This window comes from Chelonia mydas, chromosome 1, assembly GCF_015237465.2.
Source record: "Chelonia mydas isolate rCheMyd1 chromosome 1, rCheMyd1.pri.v2, whole genome shotgun sequence".
NCBI classification, from domain to species: Eukaryota; Metazoa; Chordata; order Testudines; family Cheloniidae; genus Chelonia; species Chelonia mydas.
The window spans coordinates 324448710-324467630 of NC_057849.1; the positions used below are offsets into that span (position 1 = coordinate 324448710).

Below are 18921 nucleotides of genomic sequence, written 5' to 3' on the forward strand. Positions count from 1 at the left end.
CCAGAGTGCTCCATTGTGACTGCTCTGGACAGCACTCTCAACTCAGATACACTGGCCAGGTAGACAGGAAAAGGCCCATGAACTTTTGAATTTCAATTTCCTGTTCGGCCAGTGTGGCAAGCTGCAGTGACTGCAGAGCTCATCAGCAGAGGTGACCATGATGGCGTCCCAGAATCGCAAAAGAGCTCCAGCATGGACCAAACGGGAGGTACGGGATCTGATCGCTGTATGGGGAGAGGAATCCGTGCTATCAGAACTCCGTTCCAGTTTTCGAAATGCCAAAACATTTGTCAAAATCTCCCAGGGCATGAAGGACAGAGGCCATAACAGGGACCCGAAGCAGTGCCACGTGAAACTTAAGGAGCTGAGGCAAGCCTACCAGAAAACCAGAGAGGCAAACGGCCGCTCCGGGTCAGAGCCCCAAACATGCCGCTTCTATGATGAGCTGCATGCCATTTTAGGGGGTTCAGCCACCTCTACCCCAGCTGTGTTGTTTGACTCCTTCAATGAAGATGGAGGCAACACGGAAGCAGGTTTTGGGGATGAGGAAGATGATGATGATGAGGTTGTAGATAGCTCACAGCAAGCAAGTGGAGAAACCGGTTTTCCCGACAGCCAGGAACTGTTTCTCACCTGGACCTGGAGCCAGTACCCCCCGAACCCACCCACGGCTGCCTTCCGGACCCGCCAGGGGGAGAAGGGACCTCTGGTGCGTGTACCTTTTAAAATACTATACATGGTTTAAAAGCAAGCATGTTTAATGATTAATTTTCCCTGGCATTTGCGGCTCTCCTGGATGTGCTCCCAAAGCCTTTGCAAAAGGTTTCTGGGGAGGGCAGCCTTATTCTGTCCACCATGATAGGACACTTTACCACTCCAGGCCAGTAGCACGTACTCGGGAAACACTGTAGAACAAAGCATTGCAGTGTATGTTTGCTGGTATTCAAATAACATCTGTTCTTTATCTCTCTGTGTTATCCTCAGGAGAGTGATATCATTCAGGGTCACCTGGTTGAAATAGGTTGCTTTTCTTAAGGGGACATTCAGAGGTGCCCGTTCCTGCTGGGCCGTTTGCCTGTGGCTGAACAGAAATGTTCCCCGCTGTTAGCCACAGGGAGGGGTGAGGGGCTAGCCACGTGGTGGGGGGAGGCAAAATGCGATCTTGGAACGAAAGCACATGTGCTATGTATGTAATGTTAACAGCAAGGTTTACTGTGAAAGAGTGTACCCATTGTTCTATAAAATGTGTCTTTTTAAATACCACTGTCCCTTTTTTTCTCCACCAGCTGCATGTGTTTCAAGGATCACAGGATCTTCTCCTTCCCAGAGGCTAGTGAAGATTAGAAGGCGAAAAAAACGCACTCGCAATGCAATGTTCTCTGAGCTCATGCTGTCCTCCCACACTGACAGAGCACAGACAAATGCATGGAGGCAGACAATGTCAGAGTGCAGGAAAGCACAAAATGACTGGGAGGAGAGGTGGCGGGCTGAAGAGAGTAAGTGGTGGGCTGAAGCTCAAATGTGGTGGCAGTGTGATGGGAGGAGGCAGGATTCAATGCTGAGGCTGCTGGAGGATCAAACTAATATGCTCCAGCATATGGTTGAGCTGCAGAAAAGGCAACTGGAGCACAGACCGCCGCTACAGCCCCTGTGTAACCAACCGCCCTCCTCCCCAAGTTCCATAGCCTCCTCACCCAGACGCCCAAGAACGCGGTGGGGGGGCCTCCGGCCACCCAGCCACTCCACCCCAGAGGATTGCCCAAGCAACAGAAGGCTGGCATTCAATAAGTCTTAGTTTTAAACTTTTAAAGTGCTGTGTGGCCTTGTCCTTCCCTCCTCCACCACCCCGCCCGGTGCTTCTCTCCTCTACCACCCCTCCTGGGCTACCTTGGCAGTTATCCCCCTGTTTGTGTGATGAATTAATAAAGAATTCATGAATGTGAAGCAACAGTGACTTTATTGCCTCTGCAAGTGGTGATTGAAGGGAGGAGGGAAGGGTGGTTAGCTTACAGGGAAGCAGAGGGAACCAAGGGGCGGGGGGTTTCATCAAGGAGAAACAAACAGAACTTTCACACTGTAGCCTGGCCAGTCATGAAACTGGTTTTCAAAGCTTCTCTGATGCGTACCACGCCCTCCTGTGCTCTTCTAACTGCCCTGATATCTGGCTGCGTGTAACCAGCGGCCGGTTGATTTGCCTCAACCTCCCACCCCGCCATAAATGTCTCCCCCTTACTCTCACAGATATTGTGGAGCGCACAGCAAGCAGTAATAACAGTGGGAATATTGGTTTCACTGAGGTCTAACTGAGTCAGTAAACAGTGCCAGCGTGCCTTTAAACGTCCAAATGCACATTCTACCACCATTCTGTCTTGCTCAGCCTGTAGTTGAACAGCTCCTGACTACTCCAGGCTGCCTGTGTACGGCTTCATGAGCCATGGCATTAAGGGGTAGGCTGGGTCCCCAAGGCATTTCAACATCCCCAACGGTTATTTTCTGGTCTGGGAATAAAGTCCCTTCCTACAGCTTTTGAAACAGACCAGAGTTCCTGAAGATGCGAGCGTCATGTACCTTTCCCGGCCATCCCACGTTGATGTTGGTGAAACGTCCCTTGTTATCCACCAGCGCTTGCAGCACTATTGAAAAGTACCCCTTGTGGTTTATATACTCGCCGGCTTGGTGCTCCGGTGCCAAGATAGGGATATAGGTTCCGTCTATGGCCCCACCACAGTTAGGGAATCCCATTGCAGCAAAGCCATCCACTATGACCTGCACATTTCCCAGGGTCACTACCCTTGATATCAGCAGATCTTTGATTGCGTGGGCTACTTGCATCACAGCAGCCCCCACAGTAGATTTGCCCACTCCAAATTGATTCCCACTGACCAGTAGCTGTCTGGCATTGCAAGCTTCCAGAGGGCTATCGCCACTTGCTTGTGAACTGTGAGGGCTGCTCTCATCTTGGTATTCTTGCACTGCAGGGCAGGGGAAAGCAAGTCACAAAGTTCCATGAAAGTGCCCTTACGCATGCGAAAGTTTTGCAGCCACTGGGAATCTTCCCAGACCTGCAACACTATGCGGTCCCACCAGTCTGTGCTTGTTTCCCGGGCCCAGAATCGGCATTCCACCACATGAACCTGCCCCATTAGCACCATGATGCCCACATTGCCAGGGCCCGTGCTTTGAGAGAAGTCTGTGTCCATGTCCTCATCACTCTCATCACCGTGCTGATGTCGCCTATTCGCCCAGTTTCGCTTTGCCAGGTTCTGGTACTGCATATACTGCTGGATAATGTGTGTGGTGTTTAATGTGCTCCTAATTGCCAAAGTGATCTGAGCAGGCTCCATGCTTGCTGTGGTATGGTGTCTGCACAGAAAAAGGGCACGGAACGATTGTCTGCTGTTGCTCTGATGGAGGGAGGGGCGACTGACAGCATGGCTTACAAGGAATTAAAATCAACAAAGGGGGTGGCTTTACATCAAGGAGAAACAAAAACAACTCTCACATAGAATGGCCCCCTCAAGGATTGAACTCAAAATCCTGGGTTTAGCAGGCCAATGCTCAACCTACTAAGCTTTCCCTCCCTCTGGTATTTCAGGCATGACTGAATCTCCATTAAAGTTTTCAAGGTGCCCCTGACAGACCTCACCAAAACAATTGTTGGCCATTGATTTCACGGAGGGAGGGAGGGGGGAGCAAATGAATACAAAACAAATCTGGTCTATTTCTTGTTTTGATCCACTCCATCTTTCACATCTTTGGCTGGCAGCAGACAGTGCAGTCGGACTGCAAACCATCCACATTTCCTGGCTGCTCAGCAGAAGATGGTGCAATAGGACTGCCTGCAGGACTAAAGAGAATGACCTGGTCGAGTCACTCCTAATTTAGTCCCTGCGCCCATGTCTGCCCAGGTGCTCCTGACCAACCTTACCAAGGCAGCCAGGAGCACCTCGGACACGATGACGATGGTTTTCAGGCCTATTGCACCGTCTGCTGCCACAAGGCAATGGGTTGCTGCTGCTGTGTAGCAATGCAGTACCGCGTCTGCCAGCACCCAGGAGACGTACGGTGACAGTGAGCTGCGTGGGCTCCATACTTGCCGTGGCACGGCGCCTGCACAGGTAACCCAGGAAAAAAGGCACGAAACAATTGTCTGCCTTTGCTTTCATGGCGGGGGGGAGCCTGACGACATGTACCCAGAACCACCCGCGACAATGTTTTTTGCCCCATCAGGCATTGGGATCTCAACCCAGAATTCCAATGGGCGGCAGAGACTGCGGGAACTGTGGGATAGCTACCCACAGTGCAACACTCTGGAAGTCGACGCTAGCCTCGGTACTGTGGAAGCGCTCCGCCGAGTTAATGCACTTAATGCACTTAGAGCATTTTGTGTGGGGACACATACACAATCGACTCTAAAAAGATTTCTAAAAAACCGACGTCTATAAATTCGACCTAATTTCCTAGTGTAGACATACCCTTAAAGTGATACAGACACAGGACCTGCAGGCTTGTGCTGCTCCTCTTCCCTTTTGTTTGTCCCTGTTCCCACAATGCAAGGGATAGTGGGACTGAGGAAAGCCAGAGACAGTGAGGGAGCGACCAGAGGGCTAAGCAAACTGACCAAATGCTAGAGCGTAAGCAGGGCTGATGGGTATGCAGCAGCACACTCATTAATGCAGGATCAGGTTCCCAAAGGTTTCTGCTTATCACTTTTATCTTGTGCTCATATGAATAACACTCTGCACCAGCTCTCAGGAGTATCAAATCTTTTCCGGATTTTACAGCCTAAAGTACATCACATGTAAAAATAAGTATTTGCATAGTCTATATGTACAGTACACACCCCTTTGTAATATGTCTGATCCATAGCCACTCACACTCCCCACACTCCTGTCACCCTCCCAGTTTTGGTACCTATTTGACTCTGCTCCCACTGTCTTACTGAGAAGAGCTGACCTTCGCAGAGACTTCACATCTTCTCAGTAATCTCAGGGTCGAGATTACTTTCAGCCATACCTGGTCAGCATGGCAGAAATTGGTAGAGAAAGAGTATATAAAAGCAAATCTGATGCAGTTCATGCAATCCTGGAATTACACAGCCTCCCCCTCATTTTGCAGGACAGTTATACCAGCAACGTGGCCAAGCGTCAGGTCGGTGAGCATGCTATCAGCAGCACATCAGCCATTTCGTTAATGTTTTGCAGCTGTGCTGAAGAAACCACCAGTTCATTTTGCCTGTAACCAAACTCCAAAATACAACATAGGATGACATCTGAAGGAGCAGTGGCAATATAAACAAGATGCAGTTGCTGAAGATCAGTGACTCAGGAAGAATCACTAGGAAAACAGCTGTGTAGGTTAAATAATAGTATTTATCAGTGCTAGGACAGCTTGTCTGCTTTGTTATAGCTCAACAGGATCAGAATTCCATTTGCCTGCATCTAGAGCCTTCTCACAGTGGGAGGTACTTAACTGCTGGTCATGTGTATCTAATTTTAAAGTGACTGTACCAAATCTATTGTAGGGAGGAATACAGAGAGACTGTGAAGACTGTATGATGTCATGAGAAGTGCCAGTGTAGATAAAACGGAGCAGATGTTTTTAAAACTCCTTGATTAAAACCCTTTGTAGGTGGGCACTCAGGAAAATTATGGTTCAAAGTACAGTCCTTCTTGTAAAGCCCATAGCAACTCCTCTGCACTCCTGAGTGGCCAGAGATTTTAATCCATTTTAATATGGAAAAAGGTTAAGTTAATATCACATTCCACCGCTGCCCCCGCTGGTTGCCTTTGTTTTGGTCTCATTGGCCATATTGAAGAAAATAACTTGCTATTAAAATAACCTTTTATATATTTAATGGATTAAAATATTTCTTTCAACACAGGCAGCAGGTAGCTGAGTCACTCGGGAGTTTTCAACTTTTTTAACATATAAAAGAATGTGTAAACAACATGAGAAGTTTTAAAAGGGCCAACATCCTAGTCCCACTAATTAACATCTCAAGGGGAAATTGGTCCCCTACAAAACTTTGTTGGGGCACTTGGTCCAGATTTTCAAGAGAGCTCCGTTCTCATTTAGGCACCTAAACGAAGTGGCCAGATTTCAAAGAGTGCTCATTGCCCAGCAGTTCCTATTGAGAGCAATGGAAAGTGCTGCCGGCCCAATGCCTTTGAACATCTGGCCACTTCATATGGGAGCTGTTTGAAAATCTGACTGTTACTGTAAAGTGGCATTTCTGCAAAACTCAGCTGTCTCTCAGGAAGGTATACCCCTGTCCTGCCTATTGCATGAGATCTCAGCCACAGACAGGGGTGAAAGTAACTTAAAGGATTTACTGGTACGCTGGAGTCCTGAGTGGGGGTGTGGCCTCAACCAGAAGAGGCAATTTAAAGGCCCTGGGGCTCTGGCTGGGAGCCCTGGGGCCTTTAAATCACCCCTCTGCAGAGGCGGCTGGGAGCCCTGGGGCTCAGGGGTAAATTAAAGGGTCCGGGGCTCCCGGCCGCCATAGAGGTCTGAGCATTTTAAATCCGTGCTGGAGCGTGGCTGCCAGAGCCCCGGGGCTCCCGCAGCTGGGCTCAGGTGGGGATTTTAAGGGCCCGGTGCTCCGGCCACTGCGGGGAGCCCTGCCCGAGCCCCACTGCCAGAGCTCCGGTGGCGCTTTAAAGGGCCTTGGGCTCCCCGCAGCGGCCGGAGCTCTGGGCCCTTTAAATCCCCGCCTGAGCCTGGCTCCGGCAGCTGGGCTCCGGCGGTGCTTTAAAGGGCCCAGGGGTCCTGCCACTGCGGGAAGCCCTGGGCCCTTTAAAGCGCGGCCCAAGCCCCACTGCAGGAGCTCCGGAGGTGATTTAATGGGCCTGGGGCTCCTCGCAATGGCAGGAGCACTGGGCCCTTTAAATCACCGCCAGGGAAGCCGGTCCGGTCTGGCCTGGCATACTGGCTCCTGCTGGAACACCGGACTGGACCAGCTTACTTTCACCTCTGGCCACAGAGCAACCCTTTTCCACTTGGATGTCTTAAAAACGTATACAAAGTTTATAGGTTAATGTACCAACACTGCCATTGTACGTTTAGTCACTCTGGCCCAGAGCCACAAAGGTATTTAAGCATCTAACGCCCAGGCTTAGGTGCCTATGTCCAAGTTTTAGCCTCCACTTTGAGTCACAAAACTCCGCTTGGCTGCCGCCTAACACTGAAAACACCTAAACTCAGTCAGTGCCTAAGTTTTTGCAGTAGAAGTTCCCTAGCTGCCAGAGTTTCTGCCTCGGGGCATGTGCACTGATGTCTCATTCAAGGCGCTCAGACATCTATTTCCTGCCTAACTCCAGAGTGATCCATGAACCAGGGAACGTCCATTTCACCCATGGGGCCCGATTGGCTAGGCTGCCTCTTAGCATGCCTACTGGATTTTCTAGTCGCCTACAAGTTAGGCATTGTGACAATCAGCATTGCCATGCCTAAGGAATGGTCTGCACTCAGTGGTGAGCTGGAGCCGGTTCGCTCCGGTTCGCTAGAACCAGTTGTTAAATTTAGAAGCCCTTTTAGAACCGGTTGTTCTGCTAGGGCTTCTAAATTTAACCGGCCAAAGGTGGTGCCTTCAGCACCGACTCCATGGGTGCTCCAAGGCTGGAGCACCCAAGGGGAAAATTTGCTCCCCGCCCCACCCCCGGCCCCAGCTCACCTCACCTCCGCTCCACCTCTGCCTCCTCCCCTGAATGCGCCGCCCCGCTCTGCTTCTCCACCCGCCCAGGCTTCCCGCGAATCAGCTGTTCGCCCAGGAAGCCGGGGCAGGCTGAGAAGCAAGCAGCGGCTTCCTACTCAGGCCTAGGGAGGCAGAGCGGAGGTGAGCTCGGGCACGGGAAGAGCGTGAGGAGGGCCGCCCGCATCACAGCGGGTAACCCGGGGGTGGAGGGTGTGCAGGAGAACTGCTCCCCACCCCAGCTCACCTCTGCCACCCTCAGCCTGAGTGGGAAGCCGCAGCCTGCTCCTCAGCCCTCCCCGGCTTCCCGCTGAACAGCTGATTCACGGGAAGCTAGGCGGGGGGGGGCACGGAGAAGCAGAGCGGGGCGGCGCGTTCAGGGGAGGAGGCGGAGCAGAGGTGAGGTGAGCTGGGGCCAGGCGCGGGGCGGGGAGCTGCCAGTGGGTGCTCTGCACCCACCAATTTTCCCCATGGGTGCTCCAAGCCCGGAGCACCCAGGGATTCAGCGCCTAAGGCGCCACTTTTGATATGATCAGTGGGGGAACGGCCGCTCCCTCTGCTCCCCCTCTAGCTACGCTCCCCTGCTCCTAGGAACCAGAGGGACCTGCCGGATGCTTCCTGGGAGCTGCCCCAGGTAAGAACCGCCGGGACTCCCCACCTTGCCCCCCGGCAGGTGCCTCTGGCTCTTAGGGGTGGGGTGGGCACCCACTACGGTGGCCCACGAGACCCTCCTGCTCGGTTCTGGGGGCAGTCAGGGGACAGGGGAGGAGGGTGGATGGGGCAGGGGTCCTGGGGGGGGGCGTCAAGGAACACGGGAGGGTTGGATGGGGCAGGAGTCCCGGGGGGCGGGGGTGTGCAACGACCCCCTCGTGGGGTGAGGAGGGAACCCGTTGTTAAGATTTTGGCAGCTCATCACTGTCTGCACTATACAGTTAGGTCGATGTAAGGCAGCTTATGTCAGCGTACACACGACTGCCTCACTCCTGCCAATGAAAGAGCCCTACTACACTGACATCATAACTCCACATCCACCAGAGGCATAGGGCTTGTGTCAGTGCAGTTAGGACAACATAATGTCCGTGTAGACATTGCGTTCTTTACATCGGTTGTTGTCTGGCTTGTCAATTTTTAGGGCTCCGCTGGGTCTCCACTCCAAGCTGCGCTGCCACCCAGGCTCCAGGCTTGAGCTACTGTGTGGGCTCCCCCTGGAGTCTGGCTGGACCAAGTCTCCCGGCTCCTGACTGGGAGCTCAGCTGCCCCCTCCTCCCGCCCCGGCTCTCGGCTCCCCACTGGGAGCATGGCAGCTGACTGGCCTCCAGGCGTGGATCTCCCTGCTGGAGGTGAGAAGCCCTTCCCTGGGGGGCAGCTGGGTTGCCGGTGGGGAGCTGTGTGGAGCTAACAGCCCTGGCTCTCAGCCCCTCACACTACCCCTCTTCAGTCAGTGGAAGCGCTCCTCGTGAGGATGTGCACCACAAACAGAACGAGGGTAGTGTGGCTATCAGCCACTGCCGTAATTACTGTGGTGGCTGTAAGTCGACCTAACCTAGGGCATGTGTACACTACAATCTTAAGTTGAGCTAAGTCCCTTTGTGGATCTGGGCCCCTGTGCTTTTACACTAGACGGCATTCTTTCTTTGTCCACAAATTAAATTATGTTGTGAGAATGACTTGTTTAACACACCAGCCTCGTATAGCCTGGGCATCTCCAACCCAGCCTGTGAACATACTAGTGTGCAGTGACACAAGCCGGGACTGGAAGAACTTGGTGTTGTCCTGTTGCAGAGGTAAGGAGGCAGTGGGCTGGCTGGCTGCCCCCAGAAGTTGATGTTACATGGGGGAAATGGAGTGCTGCAGGCTGGTCCCGCCCTACCAACAAGCAGCAGGAGCAGGGTTGGGCCAGTTTGGTACCCACAGAAGATGTGCATAGAGGGAGGAATCTCAAGTCAGAAGACTTCTCAAGGCTGTGGGAGAGGCAGGGCCTGCAGGAGGAAGGGTAATTTTCTGAGTTTGTCATGTGAGGCCTGTGAAGAAAGGAGGGGTGTTAAGTGAGGAGGGTATAAAATGATCTGGATAGTTCCTAAATGGTTTAGCTAAACATCCCCACCTTATTGGATGCTTATCTGAACCGAACCTGAAATGCCTGGAGAATTAGTGTCTGGTACTAACATGTCATGTGGTGTAATTTTTGTATGGCAGCCCACAAGAGCACTTGCACCCCAATCCCCAGTTTTCAAAGGCACAGATAGCATGCAGGATTTGGAGAATGTAAGCCCTTGGAATTCAATATTTTAGCATCATAAAGCCACAGATTGTGGCTTCCAGTCTTTTACATCAATTTTTTTCTTTAAAAACAGCTTTACAAGGGAGCTGCATGCACAGTTATAATAAAAGCAGCCCATCTGATGGCTGTTTGATGGCCTATGTGAAATGAGTTAGTGGGCTCATTCCAGTTCCCAGCAGGCAAGCATTGCAGCACAATAACCACCCCCACAATTGGCACTAACAGTGATTTGTAACCTTCTTAGCAGTCTCAACTAAAAGGACAAGGCATGAATGAGTTATTTTCCCCTTCCTCAAAATATTCCCACCCGCTTCAGGATGAAGCCCATTGGCAGGTCACTATGGGAAGCTTGCATGGCTGCTGTCTGTGCTGTACTTATTCTGTGGAAATGCAGTCTCCAGGGCTAAGAATCTGGAAACTTTCACAAGCATTAATTTGATGTGATGTTTCTTTTTTAAAAGAATGTAGCTCTGGCGGAATTTTTAGTACTAGTCGAGATAAATACCTATCAGAATCCACTAATTTATCTACTGACATGATTAAATTAATGAATAAAATGCTACTGTATTGTATTCCTATAATACAGTAGCATAAAAATAAACATTATTATTTTTTCCATGGCATATTAATTTATTGAATGTACTTATGAAACAAGTGTGTGCGGGGGAGAGTAGTCCCTAAAAAAAAAGTTTGTTTCAGTTCAAGTTAATTCAGAGTCTCCACCCATGCATAAAAACAACTGAACTATGAAATTGGGCAGCAAGTTTTCTGGCAATAATGAGAAGATAATATTCCTAAGGAGTATTTAAGCGACATAACTATTGATAGGTTAATTAGAAATAAAAATGTAATGCTTCCTTAAGTCATTAGAATAAAGAGCCTCTAGCATGTGACTTTTGTTACATACTTTTTGAACTATCCTTATTTTATACTTAAGTAATTAATAATTGTCTTGTGAACAGAAGCCAACCAGCACATACAATCAGAATTTTAAACATGTTCAACACAAGGAGACAATGTATATAGCTGCTATGTTGCAAAAAAGGATGTTTGTGTTTTTATATATTTTGAAACTACTCACACCAGCCTACCTTAAACTTGCCTCAGCTACTATGCAATTCTTGAATAAATATGTCTGTGTCATTAAAGAGGTGCAGTTTCCCTGCTGCACAAAAATGAATGTAATTGCATGTGCAGGCTTTCAATCTATGTTAAATAGGGAAATCTAATGGTAAAAGCAGCCCCTGATGAGTTTTTGCAGAGGGCATTACTGTCTGCCATCTTATTAATGGATTTTATAATTAAACCTCTTGAAAGAGACTAATTATCCTCAGAAAAATAACAGCCCCCACTTATATGGGCATTATATTTTACAATTGAAACATTTTTTTACATTATGTATTATTGCATACATTTGTTCTCAGTGAAACTGAAAGACTAAGGGCTTGTCTACACTTGGAAATTTACTGGAATAGCTATTCTGGAATAGATTTTTTTTCAGTGAGTGTAGACAAGAAAGCCTTTATTTCACTCCCTGGAGATTGGCACGGAATAGTCAGACGCTGTGCAAGCTTGCTCACAGCAAGGTGCTGTTGCTGCATCAAAAACATTTGAGCAAAGTTATCAGATGTACCCAGTTACAGTGTAAATTATGATTTGGACTGGACTGAGACCCTCAGAATAATTTCACACATAAGTATGAATGTCCTTTTTTGGGAGGAATGGATGACATGTGTGTCCTCCCCTCTCCGTCTTTCAGCAGACACTTGAGAGGGAGGGAAAGAGGGAAGGCAGCAAAGTGGGGCGTCTGAGGCTGCTGCCTTGAGAAGCAGTAATTCCATCTTCCTTCTGCTGACAATCAGCTACTGAAGTGGGCAGAGAAAAAGCTGTAACAGTGGGCACTAGGTATTGCTCTACCTCATGGGCAGGCATGAAGCTGCTCTGTGCTTGGTCACAACAAGTTAATATACGCAGATAAGAGGGAGTCCAGTGGGGCAGGGAGGGATCTGAGCTAGCTGCAAAAAAGAAATGGAGTTTCAGCCCCCTACCCAGCAACAGCTACAGCTTTTACTCTCTTCTCACCTTCCACAGAAGTTCAGTTACAGGGGAAGGGAGCTATTGAGGACCACAAACTAGTGTGAGGGGAGGGAAAATCTTGGGGAAAGGGAGTTTGGGGAACACAAGCTTGGGGTGAAGGCTGAGGGGAGAATTGGAGGGGGTAATGAGGTGTATGGGGGGGAGGGACATTGTTGGGACAAGGAGAATTTTGTAAAGAGAAACTGGAAATTGGAAGGAGGAATGAGTGAGTGAATGTCTGGGAAGACTGAGGTGTTCATGGATCGTGGTGATGGGGTTAGGAGATGGGGCTCATAGTGCTGAAGGGCCTTGGGAGAGGACCAGGGCAGCTCAGGGTACGCTGACGGTCTACGTGCACACTCCAACTTTGCTGGCAAAATTGCACTGCTGCCCATAAACTAAGCCGAATTTGGCTTTCGAAGTTGAAAGGCTAGTTCATTCTCTAACTGTGCTTAATGGACACACTTTTAAAATTATTTTAATGGAGTACCATGATATAATGTTAGTAGGATGTACTAGAGCCCTTCACCTCCATGTCATGTATCCAAACCTGAAGAGACTGTTAGGCCATGGCTACATTAGAGACCTTGCAGTAGCACAGCTGTACCAATGCAGCGGCGCCACTGTAAGCTCTCCCATGTGCACACCAGAGTATCTCCTGCCAACATAGCACTGTCCACGCGGGCACTTCTGTTGGTGTAACTTATGTCACTCAGAAGGACGGGTTTTTTACACCCCTGAGCAACATAAGTTATACCAACAAAAGTGCTAGTAAATGAAAGTTTTCTGATAACTGTCTGGTGTTCTCAATTCTGTTTTCAATGGACAGGTCATCTCATTCTAGTTCCCTCTAGATAATCATCAGAACCATGGTTAGAAAGACTACATAGAGGCCAAACACTGAATGTGTATGGAGACAGAGCCCTCTGGTCACTCCTATAGGTTATCCCTCCAACTCAGTGAATGTGTGAGAAATTTCTCACACTGAGGCAGTGTGAGAAATTTTGTAGAGGTGCTGCTTATGCTGTACCTGTTCTAGGGCAGAAGACTTCAGTCATCAGGCCTGCTATTTGGCATCTTTCCTGAGCACTATTTTTAAAAATGCTCTGCATGTTATGCATAATTTCCTAAAGTTTATACTAATTCACATCATGGAGCAGGAAAGCTTTATAATTCTCTTAGAAAATGCAGGTTTAAGTACAGTATCTGCCTGACATTTTATTTGTAAAATAGTACATTAAACCATATTAAGCAGATATTATTAACTCAACATTCTTTTCCTTATCTGGTTACAAGGATTTTGTTATTAGCCATAGAGTTATAAAGATGTTTGTAATGAGTGACGCTGAACACATTTTTGAGAGAATCAAGTTAATCACATTTGTGAAAGAAGTATTTTTTCTCTTTACTTTTCCACAAATGATCTCTATAAAATGTATTCAGCTTTTGAGAATGATGCTGTCTTATCTCTTACTTGTGGTTAAATCTCACAATTTATTAAGCCTTCATACTGCTGAAATATATTTACTATCCTAAAGAAACTCATTTTACATTTCTTTGCTGTATATACATAATACAGTTGGTCAAATTTTTGTCTATGTGTCAATACAAACTTCCTTGGGTATTGCCATTTGTACTAAAATAGCATGCTGGCTCACTATGCTCTGGGCTGGCATGCAGCTAATATGCCTGAATATACCAACTTAATTCCCAGAATTCTAATCAATCACACCCCAACCTCTCTACAAGTATAGCTGGATAGTGATGGATGAAGTAAGGAATTGGCATTTGAATGAAAGTGCCCCATGAGGACTGACAATTCAGAGGGAAAGGGCAGCTAAATGTTGGTTTGTACCACTAGGGTGGATTGCAAATCACTAGATAATGGCAGCAACTAAAGAATGTGCTGTCTTAGTGTATTTCTTTGTCATAATGGTTCTGAAAATCATTAAAAACTGCTTTCTATGTGGGTAATTTATAAAGAGAAACAGACGATGCACATCAAGGTATAATGTAAGCCACGTAGCACAGTATAATACAGAATTTAAAAAACAGCAAATGAAACACAGATAGAAACAAATAATAACTAGTTCTTATGTAGCATCTCCAAGTGCTATACAAAGCAGGAAAGTATTATCCCCATTTTACAGATGCGGAAATTGAGTGTGAAGGGACTTGTCCAAGGATGCTGGTGACAACATCATGCATAAAACCCAGGTCTCCTGAGTCCCAGTCTACTGCACTATCCGCTAGGCCATGTGGTCTGTTGCTGTGCACGAGGGACATTCTTGCCATAACAAAGACTCAGGCACTTCCACGAATCTGCAGATTTCAGTAATCCAAAATCAAATCCAGACATTCAGGAAAATGGGAGAGAGGGGAAATTACTAAAATGGGAGGGGAGAATTACTATTTCAAACATTTTAATAGCAGCAACACAGCCACTGAAGAGCACTGGCAAACTTTCAGCTGCTCTCCTCACACAATTTTTGCTTATATTATAAAATTTGGTTTTCTATAGTATCTTTCATACTAAATGTGTGTCAAAAGGATTTACAAAGCAATGGGTCAGATACATGACATCATTTTCTGCTTTCAGTTACATTGCCGTAAATCTGGAGTAAATTTATTGTGTTTTATAGATTTTGGCACAGGTAATTCAATGTATGTCTAAGCAAATACAGCAGCTGTTATAAACAACAGTCGCAGGCAAGTGGAAAGCAAAAAGGCGACTTCTACTACGGCTAGTTGAAAATGTTCTGTTGAAACAGTTTTTTTCAATAGAAAATTGAGCTTTCAATTAAATGAACATTTTTGCAAAAAGTGTCCACTTTCTATGGAGAGCTTTGAATCTTCATCAAAAGCAGAACGTCCCAAACACAAACATTTCAATTCAGAAATGATGAACAGGTGCTCCTGGGAGTTGCAGTTTGTGTACCTCATGCCTCCATTCTCCAACCTGTGTTGCATTCCCCAGCCAGATTACATCTCCCATAATGCACTGTAGGAGGGAAGACTGGGTTGCATCTTGGCAAATGTAATCCGGTCTGGAATTCTGTTCCCTAGAGGGGAATAGGGGCATAAGGCACGATAGCAGCAATTTTTAATTGAAATTTTCTGTTTTCGGTTTTAGACTTTTTTTGCCAAAAAGTTGCAATTTTCTGCAGGGAAGTAAACACCATTTTTTGACCAGCTCTGCACTTCAGTCTTGTAAAGTGCTGAGTGCTGCAAAAGTACATAGCATGGTGCAGGACTGGGAACAAAGAATATGAGGGTGAATATACTTTAGAGACAACACGGAGCCTTTGATATCTTGCCACTTGTTGAGTTCAGTTACATTACTTTCCCCCTCTTCCAGACAGTACTTTAAATTGTTTCATCTCCTCTGTGTTCTTAGTGTATCTTTCATAAGTGAATGTCTCACATCTCATTGCTAATGCTTTCAGGTCCATCAGCCTTGTACACTCATCTTTCTCAGTTTATTTATTGCCATTGAGTCAATTGACCCAGCCACTGACCTCACCTGTGTAGGATTTTCACATCCTCCTAAACTTTGTAGTGTTTTTTCACCTTCTTCACTCTGTTTTCTTTTCTTATGTATTTGCTGAGTAGACTCCAACACAGCTTGTTGCACTTTTCATGCTTTGCAAGCCCTCAACTTTGACAATGTTTTTCCTGTTCTTTTTTCCATTTCCCACACCTCTTTTCCTTGCTTTGATTTCAGAGACACAGGGCCAGATTGTCCCCTACCCAGGAAATATCTGCACAGGTGAGAGGAAGCGCCTGGAGGTTCACCTTGTGAAGATTTTGTCCTATTGTTCCTATTTATGTGGTTTTTTTTCTGCGCTTGCATTCTGAGTGAGCAGGGGATGAGACCCACCCATAGGATAGCTGCTGAATAGTGTGGAGGTTGGGTTCACTACACTTGCTCATGAGAGCACAGTTCACTTGCCGCAGCCTTGCTCATGACAACACAGCTGAGATCCCAGCAGCTTCCCCAGCAGCTACTCAAGAAACATGACATCTAAAGTAAAGGTTATTCTGAACATGAAGGGATAACTTGCTTGAAATATTATTGTCTGGGTCAGAAATATTTTCTACCAGAAAATCCCCGCATATCTGCAGGGTGATGATAGCAGAGAGTGTCCATCCCCTTCTCACATGTCCCTTGCTTTTCCCTTCTACAAGCACGGAGTCCACTTCCTACAGGGGCAGGGGTTGGGACTGACTTTGGCAGGATTGGCAGAAAGAGGAGCAAGCTGATAGGGTAAGTCTCCTTGTTATCTTCATCATCCAGAACATTAAATATTGTAGTGCAGCTGTTAGGGAGGTTTAGTAACCTCAGACTCACCATTTATCTGATTATAAAAAAGGTGAGTCTATATCATCTAAGACTGCAGAATACACCAGTTAAAATGCAACCCCAGTGGATCACCATTTTCCCTCCAATGATTTATGGGTTGATGGATACTGGTAGTGCAGTTTGAAAGTATCTTTAATTTTGTAAAGTTAAAATTACTTTTGTTTATAATTCAAAGAAGCGTCATATGCCTCCCTTTCTTTTTTTGGTTTCCCCTTACTATCTTTTCTCCATTCTTTTCTATTGTCTCCTCTCTCAAAATCTAGGCATCTGTAATTAATTTCAGAGTAACAGCCGTGTTAGTCTGTATTCGCAAAAAGAAAAGGAGTACTTGTGGCACCTTAGAGACTAACCAATTTATTTGAGCATGAGCTTTCGTGAGCTACAGCTCACTTCATCGGATGCATACTGTGGAAATTGCAGAAGACATTATTATATACACAGACACCATGAAACAATACCTCCTCCCACCCCACTCTCCTGCTGGTAATAGCTTATCTAAAGTGATCATCAAGAAGGGCCATTTCCAGCACAAATCCACGTTTTCTCACCCTCCGCCCCCCCACAGACAAACTCACTCTCTTGCTGGTAATAGCCCATCCAAAGTGACCACTCTCTTCACAATGTGTATGATAATCAAGGTGGGCCATTTCCTGCAGGAATCCAGGTTCTCTCACCCCCTCACCCCCCTCCAAAAACCACACACACAAACTCACTCTCCTGCTGGTAATAGCCTATCCAAAGTGACTCTCCTTACAATGTGCATGAAAATCAAGGTGGGCCATTTCCAGCACAAATACAGGTTTTCTCACCCCCCCCACCCCCATACACACACAAACTCACTCTCCTGCTGGTAATAGCCTATCCAAAGTGACCACTCTCCTTACCACGTGCATGAAAATCAAGGTGGGCCATTTCCAGCACAAATCCAGGTTTTCTCACCCCCCCCCCCAAACACACACACACAAACTCACTCTCCTGCTGGTAATAGCCTATCCAAAGTGACCACTCTCCTTACAACGTGCATGAAAATCAAGGAGGGCCATTTCCAGCACAAATCCAGGTTTTTTTAACCCCCCCCCCACACAAACTCACTCTCCTGCTGGCAATAGCTCATCCAAACTGACCACTCTCCCCACAATGTGCATGACAATCAAGGTGGGCCACTTCCAGCATAAATCCAAGTTTAACCAGAATTTACATTTTTTGCTTCAATTATATTACATTTTTTATATATACATTTATATAATTTACATTTTTTGCTTCAATTATATTCCCTGGTAAGCTATTCTTTTGTGTTTATTACCCTTTGCAGTAGATGGTTATACCCACATTCTTTATTTAGATTGATTTTCCTAATTTCTTAGATTTTGTTTCAAAGATTTTGGATTCTGCAGATATAATATTCCAGGAAAGAGGATTACTGTGCTGGGATGGGCTCCATCTATCAAATATCGGGAAGATCATCTTTGTACATCATACAGCTAATGTGATAAGGAGAGCGTTAAACTAGGTCTTATGGGGCATGGTGACAAAAATCTGGCCAATGCGCATCTAGCCTCAAGTAAGGAAGTCAAAGGGAAGGGGCTAAATTCTTGAGAAGGGACTGGACATCACAAATGTGTTAAAGAGGCAAGAAGAAAAGCAACAGGGCAGTCTCCAAAACATCTTTGATGCCTGCATACCAATGCAAGGAGTTTGGGGAACAAGCAGGATGAACTGGAAGTCATGGTATATGAAGAAAGTCATGACTTAATTTGCATTGCAGACTTGGTGAGACAACTCCCATGATGGGAGTACCAGCACTGAGGGATATAGCTTGTTCCAGAAGGACAGGTTTGGGAAAAAAAGAAGAGGCATTGTGCTGTACGTCAAGAATGTATACACTTGCTCCAAGGTCCAAAAGGAAGTAAGCAGAGACCTATTGAGAGTCTCTGGGTGAGGATACTAAGGGAAAAGAACAGTAGTGACGCTACGGTGGGGGTCTATTATAGACCACCAAATCATGACAAGGAAGTGGATGAGGCATTCTACAAGCAGGTAACAAGATTAGCTAACACATATGAGCTAGTATTAATGGAGGATTGTCACTTCCCTAATAGCTGTTGGAACACTATTACAGAAAAACATATTATGTCCTGCAGGTTCTTAGCATGTAGAGGGGGCAACTTTTTAATTCAGAAAGTTTTGGAAATGATTACGGGGGTCATCCATTTTGGAATTGGTGTTGCCAATAGGGATAAATTAGTTGCGAACGTGAATGTGGTTGGGAACTTGGGAGGAAGTGATCATGGTCTGACAGAATTCAAGATCCCAAGGAAAGGAGGACATGAGAATAGCAAAACAAGGACACTGGACTTCAGATTTAAACCAACGCAGAGGAATAGTAGGAAAGGTCCCATGGAAAGACCAATTAGGAAGAAAAAGATTTGAAGCGGGCTGGCAGTTCCTAAAAGATGTAATACAGTATTAGAGACTCAACAGCAAACTATTCCAATGCAGAGGAAAGAT

The 18921-nt window shown here is 46.7% G+C and overlaps 1 protein-coding gene across 30 annotated transcripts in view; it reads right to left on the bottom strand.

Annotated features, from left to right (window-relative positions):
- MAGI2 (membrane associated guanylate kinase, WW and PDZ domain containing 2) overlaps positions 1 to 18921 on the bottom strand; it is a 1127025-nt gene that overhangs the window by 32653 nt on the left and 1075451 nt on the right. The gene's annotated exons all lie outside the window — the stretch shown is intronic.